Raw genomic sequence first — 17494 nt, 5'->3', positions numbered from 1 at the left:
AGATGGAGTTGGCGATTATTACAACTTAAAGTTCTTAGCGTGTTAGGGTACCAAATATATCACTTTTTCTGAAAAAGGGAAAAATTGAGGGTTCAAATGTGTTATTTTTAATAAAAAAATACGATTAACAAAGTTGGAACAATTTCTATGATTATTTAGAGGTAGCTCAACGGTCCTTAAGTTTTAAAATTTTAGATATTTATTGAAAAAAAAAAAGAAAATAATTTTGTACAAATATCATCTGTGTTCTTCACATTACAGATTCTTAGTAAAATTAACAATTTTAGTTAAGTTAAACTTGTATCAAAAAATGTTTTTTAAATTTTATGATAAATCATTTTTTAAGTGACTTAAAGAACAGTAAAAATAATTCAATAAAATGTACATTTTTTTGCCTATCTGTCAGTTCACCTGCGTATACCAGCCTAAGCGGCTACTGATCACAAAAAGAAAATTCCAATTTTGAAGACCTTTTTAGAGAAAAAACATCTATATAGCCAATTTTGATAAAATAAATCAAACAACTGTATGTTATAAGGAAAAATTCTAATGAAAATTAAATATAAGTTTTTTTTATAATTAGGTAAAATTATCTTAAGTCACATTCGTTATTTTCTATAGTTGTTTTCCTTTCCTTTTTTTTTACTATGACGCACACAGCTATAGCTATACACATTCGTTGTTAAACATGAGTTTTTATCATACACAAATACAGACAAACTTTGCTAAAATTATATTGATTTTACTTTAAATATGTCTTTATTATCAAACATGGAGTAGATGCCAATAAACTGCTCTTCAAAATATCAACATTCTTAAGTTAACAGACACTAATACTGAGCATTGATTTAATTGTTGGGAAGATCTCTTTTTCTTTTGATCTTATCTTGTTCTGATATTTCGTAGCGGAACTTGAACATAACACTAAAAAAATATGTTTAGTGATTTAACGAGTTCATTTCAATGAAAGAAACCAAAATAGTGTCAAGAAATATGTGCTTAATATCTAGTCTACCAAAACATTAAACACTCAAGGGTCCAATAAACCTATAACCAAAAATCACATATCTATTATTAATACTTATCCAATTCTGAGTCTATATTAGCTATATGAAATATAATCCCTTCTACAGATAATTTTTTTCATATGTTATTGCTTATTAGTTTTAATTTGCTGATGTTAACGATCATGAATTATAATTAAAAAAAAATTGACACATAACTTTAAATGTTCTTGAAAATGATATGTATGACAAGTGCTTTTAAATTTTAAATGCTTTTCTATCCTTTTTTAATTCACACCATCTACGTTTTACATCCCATTAATTTTACTTTTGATATATCATGCAATTTTACAATTTGTTCGGGATAAAAAATAATATATATATTTACTACCACCAGCTGAAGATATAGTTTTATATGATTGATTTGTTGTAAATGTAATGCATCCAATGAATTATTTTAATTTTCGTTAATCAATTATATATCTTTTTCAAAAATCACAAGGTTTGTTTAGATAAATAACTCTCTGTTACTTCCCTTTCAATCCTAACGTGAATTATGTGTTCTGATAAACATTGTGTGCCACGCAACACATTAAATGTTTATTTTACCACTATAGCATTTTATTTTCCCTTAGAAGTTTTACATATCCTTCTATACTATAAGCATTCGTGAACAAATCGCATATTTAATTTCCATTATGGTGTTTAGCTGTGAATTCATAATCTAAAATAATACAAGTTCAAAAAAATAATAACGACTTTTTGTAGACTTTTGAGTATAGATTATTTCTAAATTGTTTAATTAATTGTAAAAGTGTAGTCGATTAGTACCTTTCAGTTTGAAATAAAACGAAAATAATATATAATATGCACCATGAATAATAGATGTAAACAAAAAAAAAATATTTTTAGAATCGATGGCTTGTTTAATGTATATCTCATGTTTTAAATGTGCAATCAGCTTACGTTTGATGGCATTAGAAAGATGAGATATCATACTTAAAAAAATTAAATGAGAGTTTTCTCATTGTTATACTCAGTATTTGGTGCGTGGACAAAACGTCAACCGACAGAACGTCGACTGACAAATACGTCGACCAGACAAAACGACAAAAGGTAGACCATGGAATATAACATAAAGGACTACTCCCCATGGTCTTGCAATATATCCCATAAATACATTTCCCGCCTGAAACATACCCCAGCAGTACCATTTCTATATAAACTACCAATAAGGGGCCCTCCCAATCCCCCTTATACATGTTGGGGTGTTTTCAGTCACTGCTGTGTCCCAAAATGGGATGAAACCCACAGCCGCTATTTAAGCAACCACTAGGAACCCCTCACAACCCATATATACCCCCTAATGTTTGAGCTGTGTTCGGTACGGCCTGCCCCCAAAATGGGATGTAAGTCACCGCCACTATTTAAATTTATCCCACCTCCATTTAAACCTCGAAAGGGCCCACGAAATTTGAGACTGTTTCGGGATTCATCTTATTTTAGGCCCTACAATTCCCGAAATAGCCCCAAATTTCAAAGTAAAAATTGGGGTTTGTGAGGATTATTTACTGTTAGTTTATGTATGAGTGGTGGGGTAAATATCTCGGGCTGGAAATGTCTGGAGTGAAATGTTCTAGAAACAGTTTTCCATATATTGAAATGTAATATTAACTGTCGACGTTCAATCGGTCGATATTTTTTACGGTCGACGTTTTGTCCATTCGAAGTTTTGTCGGTCGAAATTTTGTCTATCGATGTTTTGACCTACTACCCAGTATTTTTTGAGAGCTTGTCAAAGATAGTCACCACCTAACAGAAAATAAGCCATATTTTACAGTAATTTTTGATAAAGGCAAACATGCAAGTCGTAAAAATAAAAATGTAATAGGTTTTCTTGAAACTGTAGCAGTCAATTACAGGCAACTTTGGTTTCGTCAAATTCGTTCTGGTAAATTGGGTGTCAAAGATGCAACAAGCTCTTGAAGGCCAATGGTCGAATATCTTTACAAAATTAATGAAACTGTCGAGTCCAAGCGTCATGTAAGCCCTCTTTCAGTTGCCAAGAAGATAAACATTAATGGAAAAAAAAGGTAATAAAAAATACGTTAAAATTGATGGATTCCTTTTTACTACACCCTATATATCAACTTCCTAAAAAATATTCATCTATTTGGATTATTTTTGTCAAAATTATTGTTAAGTCTTCATTCTATTTTTTGGTTGCAACATGTATACGACATAAAAATACACATAATTTAAAAAAATAATGATTTGATTGAAAAAAATAAAGATAATAGGTGAGCCTTGGAGGAATTCTTTGTACAAATATAAATTTACTTCAAAATATGTGAAAGGGAAGAAAAGGGGAGAGGGGATTCCTTTATAAAATAATATATACATGGGGAATATTTCCCCCTCCTTATTGTTATTATAGTTATAACTTAAATACAAATACATTTTAATATATTGTACCTTTATTCCTTCTTAGCTTTTCCCTTTATTTCTTTGAACAATATATTCATTAGAGTGACTCTAATGGGTTTTTTTTTACTGATTGAAAGTAAATATTGGTTATATCATGGAAAATTGTTATGTGATCAAATATTTAAGTTGATTATAAATAAATCCATTATTTTTGTAAAATTGAAGGTTGCATTTAGCATAGTTTTGATGTTGTAATTTAGATCAAATATGCACCGTTTTGTTTGATAACTTCTTGCTATTTTGAAGATAATTCCATTATGATTGTTTCATCGAAACCCTTCTCCCTTTTAGCAAAAAAACTGGGCAAGACAATTTTCACAAGCTTCTATTGATGGGAACTTTTCAACAGTAAAATCATTCGCCATAAACAAAAACAGGTGGTAATAACTTGGTACAATGTACGGACTATTAAGTGATTGCACTTGCACTTCCCAACCAAGCTCCCAGAGCTTCTGGCAAGTCACTACCGATGTGTGTGGCATGAAATGTCCTGATGGAACACAGTTTCTCTCCTATTGGTCAAAGCTAACTGCTTCTGGGTAATTGATTCATTTAAAAGGTCCGATTATCAATAGAAAAGATCGCAATTTAGAGCTAAACTGTAAGTGAATAGCTTATAGTGAATGATGCACTTTCAATCCCACCAAACACACCATCAATCCTGACATTGCCAGCGTTTGCACATTTCAACAAGTTTCAACCGCATCAATTTTTGCATAACGTTGTGGTAATGAACAACTTTTCACCAGTCACCATACACTACAGAAATTGGCCAATTTTGTTGCGATTCAGTGGAGATTCGCTTTTGAAAATTCGGTCCATGAGGTTTCTTTGGTGTCATGTTATGTGCCACTCATCATACATCGAGGTTATTTTGGTATCCCCCCTCATTCAAGTGGTTCCAAACGGGTTTGTTCAATGTATAGGTACTGGGTAATCTGAACAGAGCTGACTTGTCGGTGCACTCGAAGGTTTCAATTTTTATCAGAATTTTCAACAATCCACCTTCCAGAGCGTGGAGCATCTTTGATATCAAAATAACCGGAACAAAACTGTAGAAAGCAAAATTGCTCGTCATGGGCTGTTACAGTATCAGGACAATAAACATTTTTTATCCTATCTATGGCCTGGCTTGTATTTTTGCCTTTATTGAAGAAAAACTGTAAAATATGGCGTAGTTTCTCTTTGATGGTGTTCATCTTTGACGAATTCTCAAACAATACTGAGTCAACAATCAAAAAAATGTGTATTGAATTTTTTTTAAAGAAATTTCATCTTTCTAGTGTAAACCGATCGTACTTATATAACCCTTGATACACAAAACTAAATCCATTTATTGGAAAATTAATGGGTTTCCTTATACTACACCTTAATGACAAATTTAAGGTTAATGGGACAAATTTTTGAGGCTCAGCAATTGAATTGAATATTTAAAAATACTATTTTGATGATTTGTAAGCAATTAATATAACATAAATTACATAATTTAACGAGTTCAATCATTTTTCTTTTGTATCTGTGTTTATTTTTAGTTCTTATATAATTGTATGTTACCTATTATTCGTGTGCAAAAATTAATCCTAATAATTAGTGTTTAAAGGATATTAAAAACAGTATTTCGTCTGATGTGAATGACCCTACCCTTATTCACTATTTTTTTACAAAAATGTATGTATGATAATATCTGAATATTTTAAGCTCAAAAAGGATAATTATTATGGAAAATTTTATGTTCATGATGACTTAAATGTGGCACCTCGTAATCTGTTTCTATAATACAGAAACATTGCAAGGTATATTTCTTTATATCTAGAAATAACTTTTTATAGGTAGTCATTTCCAAAATTAAAACAAAACAAAACAATTATAATACAACATACTAAAATATGTCTTCCATTTTTAAGTATATTTAAAGGTTATATCACCCCATAGTTTATCTGTAAGTTGTCTTTTGATGCATTTAATTAAATGATGCAACTGTCTTCGTACCCAAAAACAGTTGCTATAGTAAAAAAATATCGAATTTGACTTAGAACTTTAGGAAGTTAGACAAACTAATATTTGTTGATAAATAAATAACTAAATTTTTCATTATATTGAATGATTAAAGTACAATATTTTCAAAGTAGATTAAGGTATTATAAGATTTATAAATTAAATCATTGATGATTAATATAAATGGGAAAGATTTACCCTCACAAACCCCTTCAAGGGCTTGCTCTGCCTAAAAAATATTGTTTATGTGAAGTGAACTATAAAATTATTAAAAGAAATATACAATGCGATGAAAATTTCAGTCCTCTTTGTACTGAGCCTTAAAATGTCTCAAATTTCTCCTGAATGAGATTTGATTTTAGATAAAATTATATTAACTCTAATCAAAATAATCAATAATTTAAATAATATATGTTACAAGATTGACAATATAACACTGACTGCAATATTACATAAATATAGTAATGAACAAGTTAGAATAGAAAAATTATAGTTAAATAAAAGTAGAAACACGATAATAATCTAATACATCATTACATTTTAAACTTCAAAGACTCATATGTATATTATTAAAAGTATAATTAAGAAAGAAAGAACAGGTCAAGCACAGAAATGCTAGCGCATGTGTGTGAAATAAATAATATAAAATTAATCAGACAATAAAACTAGCATAGGTATCAAAGAAGGGTCATCATCTGTATGTATATTACGACAAATGAGAAAAATCGGGCATTTTTCAAAACGCCCGTCAGGGGGGGAAATATGAAAAAATTCCCAGGAATCTACGAAATTTCAAATAGATTGGTTAGTAGTCATTTAAACTTCCTTTAAATTGTCAGTTAAAATGATCTGGGTAATTTGATAATAGAATAATTCATTGGATTTGATTAAGATACAATTTTATTGCGAGCAATTTGATAGTCTAATTAATTTTCATTGAAATTTATATTGTATTAACAAAATCTAACTATTATATGATAAGAAATTCGTGAAAGTGAGCTACTATTCGAAAAGGTTGGTTATTACCCACCCTCACTGCTTTCCTGAGTATTAAGGACATCTTTTAATATGCCATAATACCCCACCCACGGCTTGTGCAAAATAACTTCAATTTTAAGAGGTGGATAATTACCATCTACCACCGCTTCCCTGAGCATTCATGATCTCTTTCAATATTCTATAATACACCCCAGCCCATGGGTTTGTGCAAGTGAATCAATGGTCGAAAAGGTGGGTTGTTAGACATTGCCACCACTTCATTGAGCATTCAGAATCCCTTCTAACAGTTTATATTAAAACTATGGCCCATGGGTTGTGCATTTGAACTTGTAAATGGAAATCCCCATTTCTCACAATTTCAGGAATCATATGAGAGAGCAAATGGAGACAACCAAGACATTCTTACGATGTGGCAACGTGATAACAGACAAGTAAGTTGGCTAATAGACAGTGGTTTGTTCAGTAGATACGAGTTTCTCATTACAATGCCAGTAAAATGCTATGTGCCATCTTTTTTGCAAAAAGTTTTTCCCATTTTCTTCGCAAATTTCGATTAGGTAATTTTTTGCGATAAAAACATTTTATCATCTAAACAACTTTTTTTACAATAATATATTGGTATGTTATTTGAAGTTAATAAAACTTTTTTCTTTAAATTCATAACAATAAATTTCATATAAAATATATAATATACAAGAGTTCTATTTCAATGCTCACATACACTGAGGGGTTATAACAATTAAAAAGAAATGGAACGATGTTGCTCAAAGGAGAACACGATTTCGATAAACTATTATATTCAACTCAATGTGCGTAGGTTTTTGCATCAGTTGTTTCTAGAGAAGGAAGTATACTTCATGTATGTGGACTTCAAAGAAGATTCATCAGTCAGATTGAGTAAATGTTATACTATAATGTTTACTTATAATTAAGTAGTGTAACTCTATCTGACCAACTAAAGGAACATTTTTAAAAATGACATAGACCATGATGGTCAGTGTGATTTCCAGCTCCCTCCTTTGTCCCAGTAACGCCTGGTAACCCTTTGCTAGTGTTAATATAATTTTCTAATTTTTTACCATGTGTAGCAAGGGACAGCTACTGCTCTGTTTATATTAATTATTTGATCGTAGGAAGCTTGTTATTATGTAATCTAACTTCATATTTTCATTCACTATCGGATTCATCATTATGAGCCATTTGCTCTCTAAGATCATCACACTAAAAACTCTGAACACTAAAGCTTCTGCTGCATTACAGAGCAAACCCACGCTAAGGCAACTACAGAATTGATGGCGAGAGGATTCTACTTTGATTTTACAAAATGTACAATATTTTCTGTAGGAAGTTTGAGATCTCATTATATGTACATTAGGACCCTGTAGCTAATTTATAGTGAACCCACTTTTGTTCCGAATTTGTGAAGGGATTTTGCAGAATTTTCGCATTATCTAGAATAGAGTAGTAGGGGGTGATACCTGTCTGGGGGGGGCATAAGGACGATCACTGGTGATGAAAATCGTATGTATTTAGGTCGCCCACTTTTATATTACTGATAAACTGAAGAATGTATTTTCTTTTCCTAAGCTGTTGTCTTTTTTATTTAACTACTAACTAGTGAACTTCCTTTTCTGCTACATTCAATGATATTCATAAACCTGATTGAACATTCGTGTCTGCTCATAAAAAATGGAGTATAACCTTGAGGATGTGTAGCAGATTTATAATTGTAAGTCCTTGTTGGAGCCAGAATAGAACTGAAGAATAACATTGAAATTATTCTTGTGAATATTCTTCTTTATTTCCTACTCCTCTTTCTCCTTTGTCGTGGCTTATTTAGCTAATTTTTTTAATCATAATGACAGATAGGCTACTCTCCTTCAAAAAGTTCTTCAAATAGTCAAATACTTACAAAAAATTAAATGGTTAGGGTGTCATATTCATTTACGGTTAGTTTTATTTTAACATGCCCTTTAAACTCGCAATTTTCATCACTACATATATTGAAACTTCTCAAAAAAGCTTTAATTTTTTAAACTCAGTTTTGATTGAATATTTTTAAGGAAAGTTGACAGAATTATTGACTTTTCTTCCACAATATTTTCCATTATATTATGCAATGTGTAAATTTTATGACTGTAGCCTTTTTGTTGTTGGAGTACAAGGAACTGTTGCAGGTCTCCCTACATACGAGTACATTTTATATAGTATGTTGGTGTACTAATACATAGAAGTAACAACAATAAAATTATTGGAGGGGAAACAGGGGGGGGGGAAGCATTCATTTTCTTAGTCATCCTCAACCTTTTACTAATCTATCGAGTACATACTCAGTATATTTTCAGGGTGTTAACTAAAATTTTATATATATATATAGAACAAATAAAAATTGATATAAAGTAAAGTCAAGAATTTTACCTTGCACACTGTAAACGGTCTTCCTAGCCACTCTAATGAGCTGTAACTATGTTTCTTATAGATACTGTGTAGCACTAAATTTTTTTTAAATCTATCATTTATTTTCTTAAAATATTGCATAGTAAGAGTGTATAAATTTTAGCTTACACCCGGTATGAATATAAAATCAAATTAGAATTTTTAAAATATATTTAAATGATTTATTTACCCATATTTTGCCAAAATTTATGAGTTTATTTTATCTTTTTTATTGTAGAGCATGAGGGAAAAATAACAACATTAATATACGTAATATGTAAAATATAATAAATTATGTATGTATATAAAATAAGTACTAATCTTTTTTGACTCAAAATACGAATAAAGTCAAAAGTTGACATACAAAAAAACTAAAAAAAAATTACATTTAACATAATTGCTATATCATTACTTTAATTTATGGAAGTGATGATTTTTTAAAAGCTCTTCCTTGATTTTACATTTTAGTATCACTAATTAACCATTTTTCAACTTTGATAGAAATTGTCTGATCTTGATTACTTTTGTGTCGAAGGTTCTTTAAAGGTACAGTTCCCTCCAGTTCAATTTCGGTATGATCAAGCTCAGTCCTGTATCTCAGTCTTAAAATTGTCTGACGAATTCGTGTACCAAAAATTTTCCAAATTTTTACAAAGAAATAAAAGCTTATATTTTTTTTAAATATGACTTCCAAAGAGTAAGAGCATCCAGGTTTAGGAGAAAAGTATAAATGCCCTTATATGTCTACAAAAATTGTTATGAGAAAAAAAGAAGAAGTTAAACTTAGTAGTTTGAGCTCATAATTCCAAATATGGCCTTAGTTTTACTCTTTCAAATTCAAATTACTCAGATAAAAGTCATGATTTGTTTTTTTGCTTTTCAGACTCAATGCTTAGTCTCGAAAATAGAAATACTTTTTTTTGTAGGGTGTATGGTTTAAAAATTCCAAAACCATGTTTTGCAAATTATAATAGAATGACTCTAAATAAATATACCTTTATATGTCGTTTTTGGCATTAAATTAAATGTAAACAAAACTGTTTTACTACTTTTGGAAGTGATTACATTTAGCTCTGTTGAAAACTGGAGTGTTGAAATTTAGATGTATTTTTAACTCTTAATTCATATACATTTATTTTATTTTATAATTTCACCTTCCAAAATAAGAAATTAACCAAATGGTATATATTAGATAGCCATTCAATCCTAATAACATAATTATACCATTTAAAATATTGGGCTAATAGGGAGTTTAAATATACAGTTAAGCTCAAATTGGTACATTTAAAAAAAAATGTTTTTGAGGACATATTATTACCGGATTTAATAAAAACTTTGTTTGAATTGTATAAATGAATGTTGAGCAATAGTTCATTGGATGTATATGTCTTCAAAATAAATCACGGGCTGGATCCAGGCCCGGAAGGAGAAGCATGTGTTGACGAATTAGAGCCTTGGCATATTGGTCATAATACCCTAGATTGAGGAAATCAGATAGTCCATGATGGTATGCTATGTCCGTTTTGTTATAAATTCAACGTAAAAACAAAATAAACGATCCATTGCATTAAGATCCGGACTGCTCGGGGATCATTTTTCTCCACAATGAAGTCATATAATTGCTAACTCACCCACTTCAGCAACATTTCTGACACATGACAAGGTGCTAAGTCTTGTTTCTAGATGCAAGGCTCCAGAGATGGGACGGGACGCCAGTCACATTTGTGACCTCCTCATTTGAAATCTCCATGTTGTTGTCGACATAAATCCTCGTCCTGGTGCACCGTCGTTCCTCCTTTATCATTTCAATCTTCTTTATATGTGTAGCAGCTGCCACCATTATCACCAAAACTCTAATAGACTTTGTATAGAAAATATCATTTCTGCCAACAAAAAAAAATGACATTAGAGTGCTGCATCAAAGCAAAATTAATAGAGCACGCAACGCCAATTTGATCATTACGCCCTGTATTTAAACAGACTATTTATAAGTGGACTTCAAGAAGAAAAAGTGTAGAAAAAATAGATAACCATACTTACTGTGCGATAAGGGAAAGGGGAATAACTCAAAAAGATTAAGAAGCACTTGACAGAAGATTTTTACTTTCTTTTTTAGAGTTACAGAAAAAACAAACGACTTGGCCAAAAATAAATATTGAAAACAGTGGTCTTAAAACTAAAATATAATAGCTAATACAACTTACAAAGATTTATCTCACGAAGATAAAAATCCTCACTTTCAAAATATTTATTTATTTATAAAATATCAAAGAATTTAACCCAAACTATCTAAATGAATCAAAACCATTTTGAAATATCCAAAGATGATTATAATTAGTTTGTAAGCATTAGTGTATAAATATACAAATATAAAAATTTGTGCATGATACCGTTGCCGCATTATTTCCTTTTATTCTTAATCGATGAAAAAATATCAATAAAAAAAGGCCTTAAAGCGTACCAAAAAGACCTCAATAGAAATAAAAATAACTTGAATATGCTTCATAAATCAAAATTCATTTATATTAAATTGATATGTACATAAAATATTTCCAAGTAATGTATATGAGACCTCATATCTTCTTTTGCTATTTATACATATAGTAAAAATACATTTTTTAATCTTGCTTTTTTTAAAAGTATCAATGTATATATTTGATGCTTCTATATAAAAACAATGTTGAACTAAAATCAAGAAAAAAAGAAAATCCAAATTTACTTTTTTACTTCATATATGCTTACATACAACCCAATATTTTATAGACATTTTTGAGTACATTTTAGTCATTGTATTCAAATATCTGGCAAAAGTTGAAATATCCATTAATTTTAGCTGTAGTTTAAAACCTATATTTAGTTAAAAAGTCTGCTATTGGCCCCGATATGGGCTTGAAAATAAAATCTATCAACACTCATTCTTTTATTTTTACAATCAATTAAGAATAATTTGCTGATATAAATTGATAATAATTTGTTGAAGAATACAAATGGAATACTCACTCCATTTTTCAGAAAAATCATTAGTTTTTTATGTTGACAGGGATTATATGTTGTTTAATGACATTGTTACTGAGAAATTATGTGAATATTATTCTGGTAAAAGATTGAAACATTACTTATTAGCTATACCCAAAGATTTCGTCGCAAATACTAACATCAATTCAATGGCATCTATCCCAATACCCTGCATGTGCTAATTTTTCCATAGAGACTTTATGCCATCAACGATCCTAATTTTACTTCTGGGGAGAACATAGAATCACTGTACCAAGGTACATCAATTATACTTTGAGTTCCTGAATTTTGGAGAACAAACGAGACCGTTCCAGCAATGAGTTAGAGCTAAATAAAAGGCCTTATTTATTTTATTCTTGCAATTTCCGTGTTACAAAAGTTGGAACATATGAAAAAAGTATTAACCCTCAAAATTCCTGGTGTGTCCATTTGATCCATTTTTAAATTTTATTACTTTACCCATTACTTTATTGCTCACTTTCAACAACAATTTTGTGACTTAGTTTGTACCTCTAAATATTAAATAATACTCTAGATTTTTTTTGATTTCCTCACTATAATATTATATGCTAGAAACATCCAACCACAATACATAAGTAACATTTAATATAATACCAATTGCTTATCCAAATCGACCCAGTTAATCCTTATACACCTATTTACAAAACTTAAAACCTATTATAGAATAAGTAAAATAATAGAAGTTTTTATATTTAGTTAGAATAAAGTCTAACTTACTGAACCTTTTGTCACAAAGAACTACAATGCTTATTTCAATGTTGCTTTATAAACGCGAAAATACTAACTTAAATGGAATAAAATATGCCAAAGAATATATATGGATAGAAAGGGCCCAGACATTACTATAGGTGTACTAAAATGTTTAGCATTAAAATATTTTTATAGGAATTGTCAAAATTGTATAAAATGTGTGGAATTAACATACATCAAAAGAAAGAAAAAATGATTTATATTAACCTTTTTTACTTTATCAAAATCAAAAAGAAATACAAAATTTAGCTGTATATATACTTTTAGATAAAATTTGAAAAAAAACTTTTAGCATCTAATAAATCTTATAACACTTTTTTGTTTTGAATCACTTATTTACTAATTCAATGCATTGCTTGGTGTGGAATTTAGCTTTAAATGTGACAATGAAACCAATTCTTCATTTCTATGAATTATTTCTTTTTTCATTATTATTCATGTTCCGTTACTTCACTCAAGTATAAAGAAACCATTACTATAAAACTAGTTTTATAGCAAAATTATTTTATCTAAGTAGTTTAATTTTTACAACTATAATTGTCATCAAACAAGTTTAATTACTTTTTATCCTTAATATTTTATACGTGTGAATAAAAATATTCTAAAATAGTAGCTGCAGAAAAGAATATTTACTTTTATAGACTATCCATGATATGGAACACACTAAATATAATTACTGGATAAAAACTCCTGGAAAATACCAGAGAGTAAATATGTAACACTAATTATTGGACTCCATTATAATAGGTGCTTCAAAAAAAGTAATTCATGAAAATAAATGAGTAATAGTAGAAAATTTAAGAATCTATGTAGAGTATTAAATTTTGAAAGAGGAACATCATTAAATATTACTGCTAATTACACCACCAACTAGTGAGACGATTCTTTATATCACAATCAATAATTATTTTTAGTTTAATAATAGCTAAATATAGTTCAACTAATCAACATTCAAATCGCTAATAAGGAGTAAGAAAGCTGACTAAAAATAAACAGAAGGATTTGATAATACCTTTTTAAAAATCAACTCTCTTATTTTTTTATTCATTTTTTTTTACATATTAAATATTTTATTTATTATAATTTTTTTCAAATTTGATTTTCTGAATGGAGCCTTTAAAAATTATAATTTCCTTAGGGTGACCTTTTAACTTAACAGTCTACTAACCCCTTATTTAGTACATGAAACTCTAAGTGGTATTGAAGAGTAATACATTTATATGCATAATAGAAGATCCTTTTGTGGAACATCCAATCCCTATAAAGAAAAAAATATTAGTCTAGTACATGAAAAGCACAAATAAATAGGCTGAACTCAACAACAAAAAAAATATACATAAATAAACAATGTTATAATACATAATTGAAAATCAATATTCTCCTTATTTTAAAAAGAGTAGAGTAAAAACAAATTTTTAGTCAAGTTAGTATGGCGATACAATATAGGTACTTAGGCGTTCAAAAATCATTTATGAAGAAAAAAACAATTAGCTGGTTTGATTTACGGATCATTATTTTTGTAAATATTAATATGAGTGCGTAGAAAGATTCTCTTGATAATATCGAATCCTGCTTGAAAAATAATAAAAGATAACCAAACAGGTTTTAAATGTTTTTTTTTTAAATAACTTGCTTCAACGTGGTTGTTCTTTATTTGAAGAAGAAAAGAAATCATATATCATAATCTTTTGTTACGCAAACATAGGCTTTTATAATAAAAATATACACAGTGTATATTAATGTAACATAAATAAACCTTATAAATTTAAATTAAATCTCCCGAAAAGGCTTTTTAAGTGCGAAACACTGTCTCTCGCTCAAATGATAATATTTTTTAAATACATTTTAGAATATCTGGACAATATCATAGGATAAATAATTTTAAACAATCGTACAACGGTTTTTAAAATATGTACTTACAATCAATGAAATAAATCAAATATAGTCTGAATATATATAGAACCAAAGTTCTGAATTAATATTTTTCGACAATTTCGTAAATATTAAAATCTAAAAAGAAAATTAAATATTGACAGTCTTAGTAATCTGAAAATATCATATATTTAGAAAAAGTCTCAAAAAGCTTCAACACGATGGAAAAAGAGCACATTTCTGCGTAAAAGAGGCTAGTACCCTACGAAGGATTGGATGGTTTATTAGTATCGGTTGTTTACACTTTTTGTCATTTTCCGTCTTTGATATCGGTCCTTGAAAATGTATTAAACTTCAATACATACAAGACATAATTAACTAAACTGCTATAAAGTATCTATTAAAAACAATTGAACTTGTTTAAGTTGAATTTTTATGATAAATTATTTTTATACGTTTGTACAAACAAACAGACAAATCATATTAATTTAACTACTTGTGTTTATTATTTTGATACAAATGCTATGTGTATAGTTAAAGTTGTAAAAATTATGACTTAAATTGCGAGCCATAGTTTTTATAATCTGCAGTTTTACAGTTTTTTTATTTTCCAAAGCTGTTATTATTATTTTTTAAATTGTAAGAGAGAACATTTGACTATTAAGTTACCTAGTTTGAGTGTCTTTATGAATGCCGGAATACTAAAGATTTGTTGGAGAGTAAAATTAAGTATGAATATCGGAATAATCCCTAACTATGTTTTAGCTAGACACATAGTGGTATATGCGTTTATTCATTGAATCTCTCTCTTATAACTGCTTGTAGATAATCCAATATAACGTGATACCAGTTAAGCTAAATTTCTTCTAAAACTTAATCAAACTTCCAAGGTGATTTTGAATTTTTATGTTGTTTTTTTAACTGGTAGGTCTATTTACAACTTTACTTATAGTTCAAAGATACTCTAAATTTAATTCATGGCCATGATACAGGCTTATATCTAAAGTTATTTCTTTAAGCAGTGTTTTTTTGATGGGTGGGGTTTCCATCCAATTTATTTTTTAAGAAAAAATAAACTAAATTATAATATTTAATCATATTGCAAATAAAATGTTCAGTTTTAATCCACATTACGTGTTAAGCACTATTTATTTAATGATGAATATTGAAAATAATTACCAAATATACAATTTGGTCTGAAATAAAATGGTTTTATATAGCTACAGCTTACTTTTTTTTTTGTTAAAATGGGAAAATACATAGAAGACCATTGAATAAAACTGTATTTCGTAAAAAGTATGATATGTTTCCTCATTTTCCAAATATGTAAATTTATAAATGTTTTCAAACTTTTTATGATTTATATAGACTTCAATTATTTTATATTCAAAAAATTATTATTTATATTTTAACCCTTAAATAACTGAAAAAAAAGAATCATTTTTGTGCCTGAATGTAGTTCCTGCAACCAATGTTGACTCACCAAATGTTTCGTCAATTTATTCAAAGTCTCTCAAATGAGATGTTCATCTGTCATAATCATTATCACTTTATTTTGTATATTTCTTTCAAATTTATATATTGTAAATAAAGAGTGGTTAATATAAACGTTCGCAAGTCGAGAAAAAAAGTAAAACGCTTCTGTGATTTTTTTTCTTCACAGATTTTATATAAATTTTCACAAAAATCAACATTATAAGATAAATTTGACATTGAATCAATAAAATCGTCGTTAGCTCAGACCACACGTTCACCACGTTCCCAGAAACGTCTCACTGTCTTATTGATTGTATAAAGGGGACGCTACGTCGATAATGACAGCGATTGCATTAACCGATTTCCCGAAATTTTTATCATTTTTTTTTTCCTCAACAAAGCAGGATTTCAGACGATTTTGGCTGCTTCCGTGTCACAAGGCCCGTTATTAAGTCTTCACAGTCCTACTCGACACGTTATCTGATTTTTGGAGGTATGGAGTAACGTACTCGACCGTTTTAGACCAAAACGTGTTCTTCATTTCGCTATTGAATTTGTACAAAAGTACATCACGTTTATGTTTCTGATTAAAAGAAGAGGATGAAAAATTATAAGCTATTGATTTGGTAAGGTGACATATTTCTTTATGTTCGTATTAAAACCGATTTGTTAGAAAAAGGGAGAAGCAGAAAGAAAATTGTCATAATGCTTAATGAAGGTATCCAAAACTTATAAATAAAATAAAATATTTATTACGTTAAATGGCAAATTAGTCATAAATTTTATTTTTATACACTGAGTTATCATCACGTCCACCTTACCAGATTTACAAAAAAATTATTTCTTCAAATTACAAAAAGTGTGCAACAAAAACCTCAACTTAATTTGTAGATACAATTTCCATTACCCAAGGTACAGGCCTTAAATATATAAAATAAGATATGTAATTTTACTCAAAAGTGGTCAACCTGTACATTTTGTGAGTACCAATGTTAAGCTAATTTGGTTTTTATTTTCCATTATAAAAACAACTAACTCGTAAATATATATTTTTTTTAAATTGATTATTTTGTTCCAATTTTTTTTTTTTTTTTTTTTTTTTTGCTTAAAGAAATGTTTATTATATATTTACTTTACTCACATTTTTAAATATCAACAAAAGAGAATACTTTAGAAGCTAAATAGATACACATCTACAAAACAAACATTCTATATTTTGTAAGGTTTAAGGATGTAATCTCCCAATATATGCAGAATAAAAGTTTATAGTTGTAAGATCTAAGCAATTTTTCCCCATGCAATCAGTGTATATCATTTTCAAAGTCTGTTATTATAATTTTTTAATTCTTCAGGAGATTGAAGTATGAATTTAAGTATAAAGTCTTTGTACTCATGAGTGACATAGACTAACATCAAGGGTTTGTTGTGAATGTATAAAA

The sequence above is a fragment of the Lepeophtheirus salmonis genome, chromosome 3, assembly GCF_016086655.4.
Source record: "Lepeophtheirus salmonis chromosome 3, UVic_Lsal_1.4, whole genome shotgun sequence".
Lineage (NCBI taxonomy): Eukaryota > Metazoa > Arthropoda > Copepoda > Siphonostomatoida > Caligidae > Lepeophtheirus > Lepeophtheirus salmonis.
Note: the sequence above shows the minus strand (reverse complement) of the source record.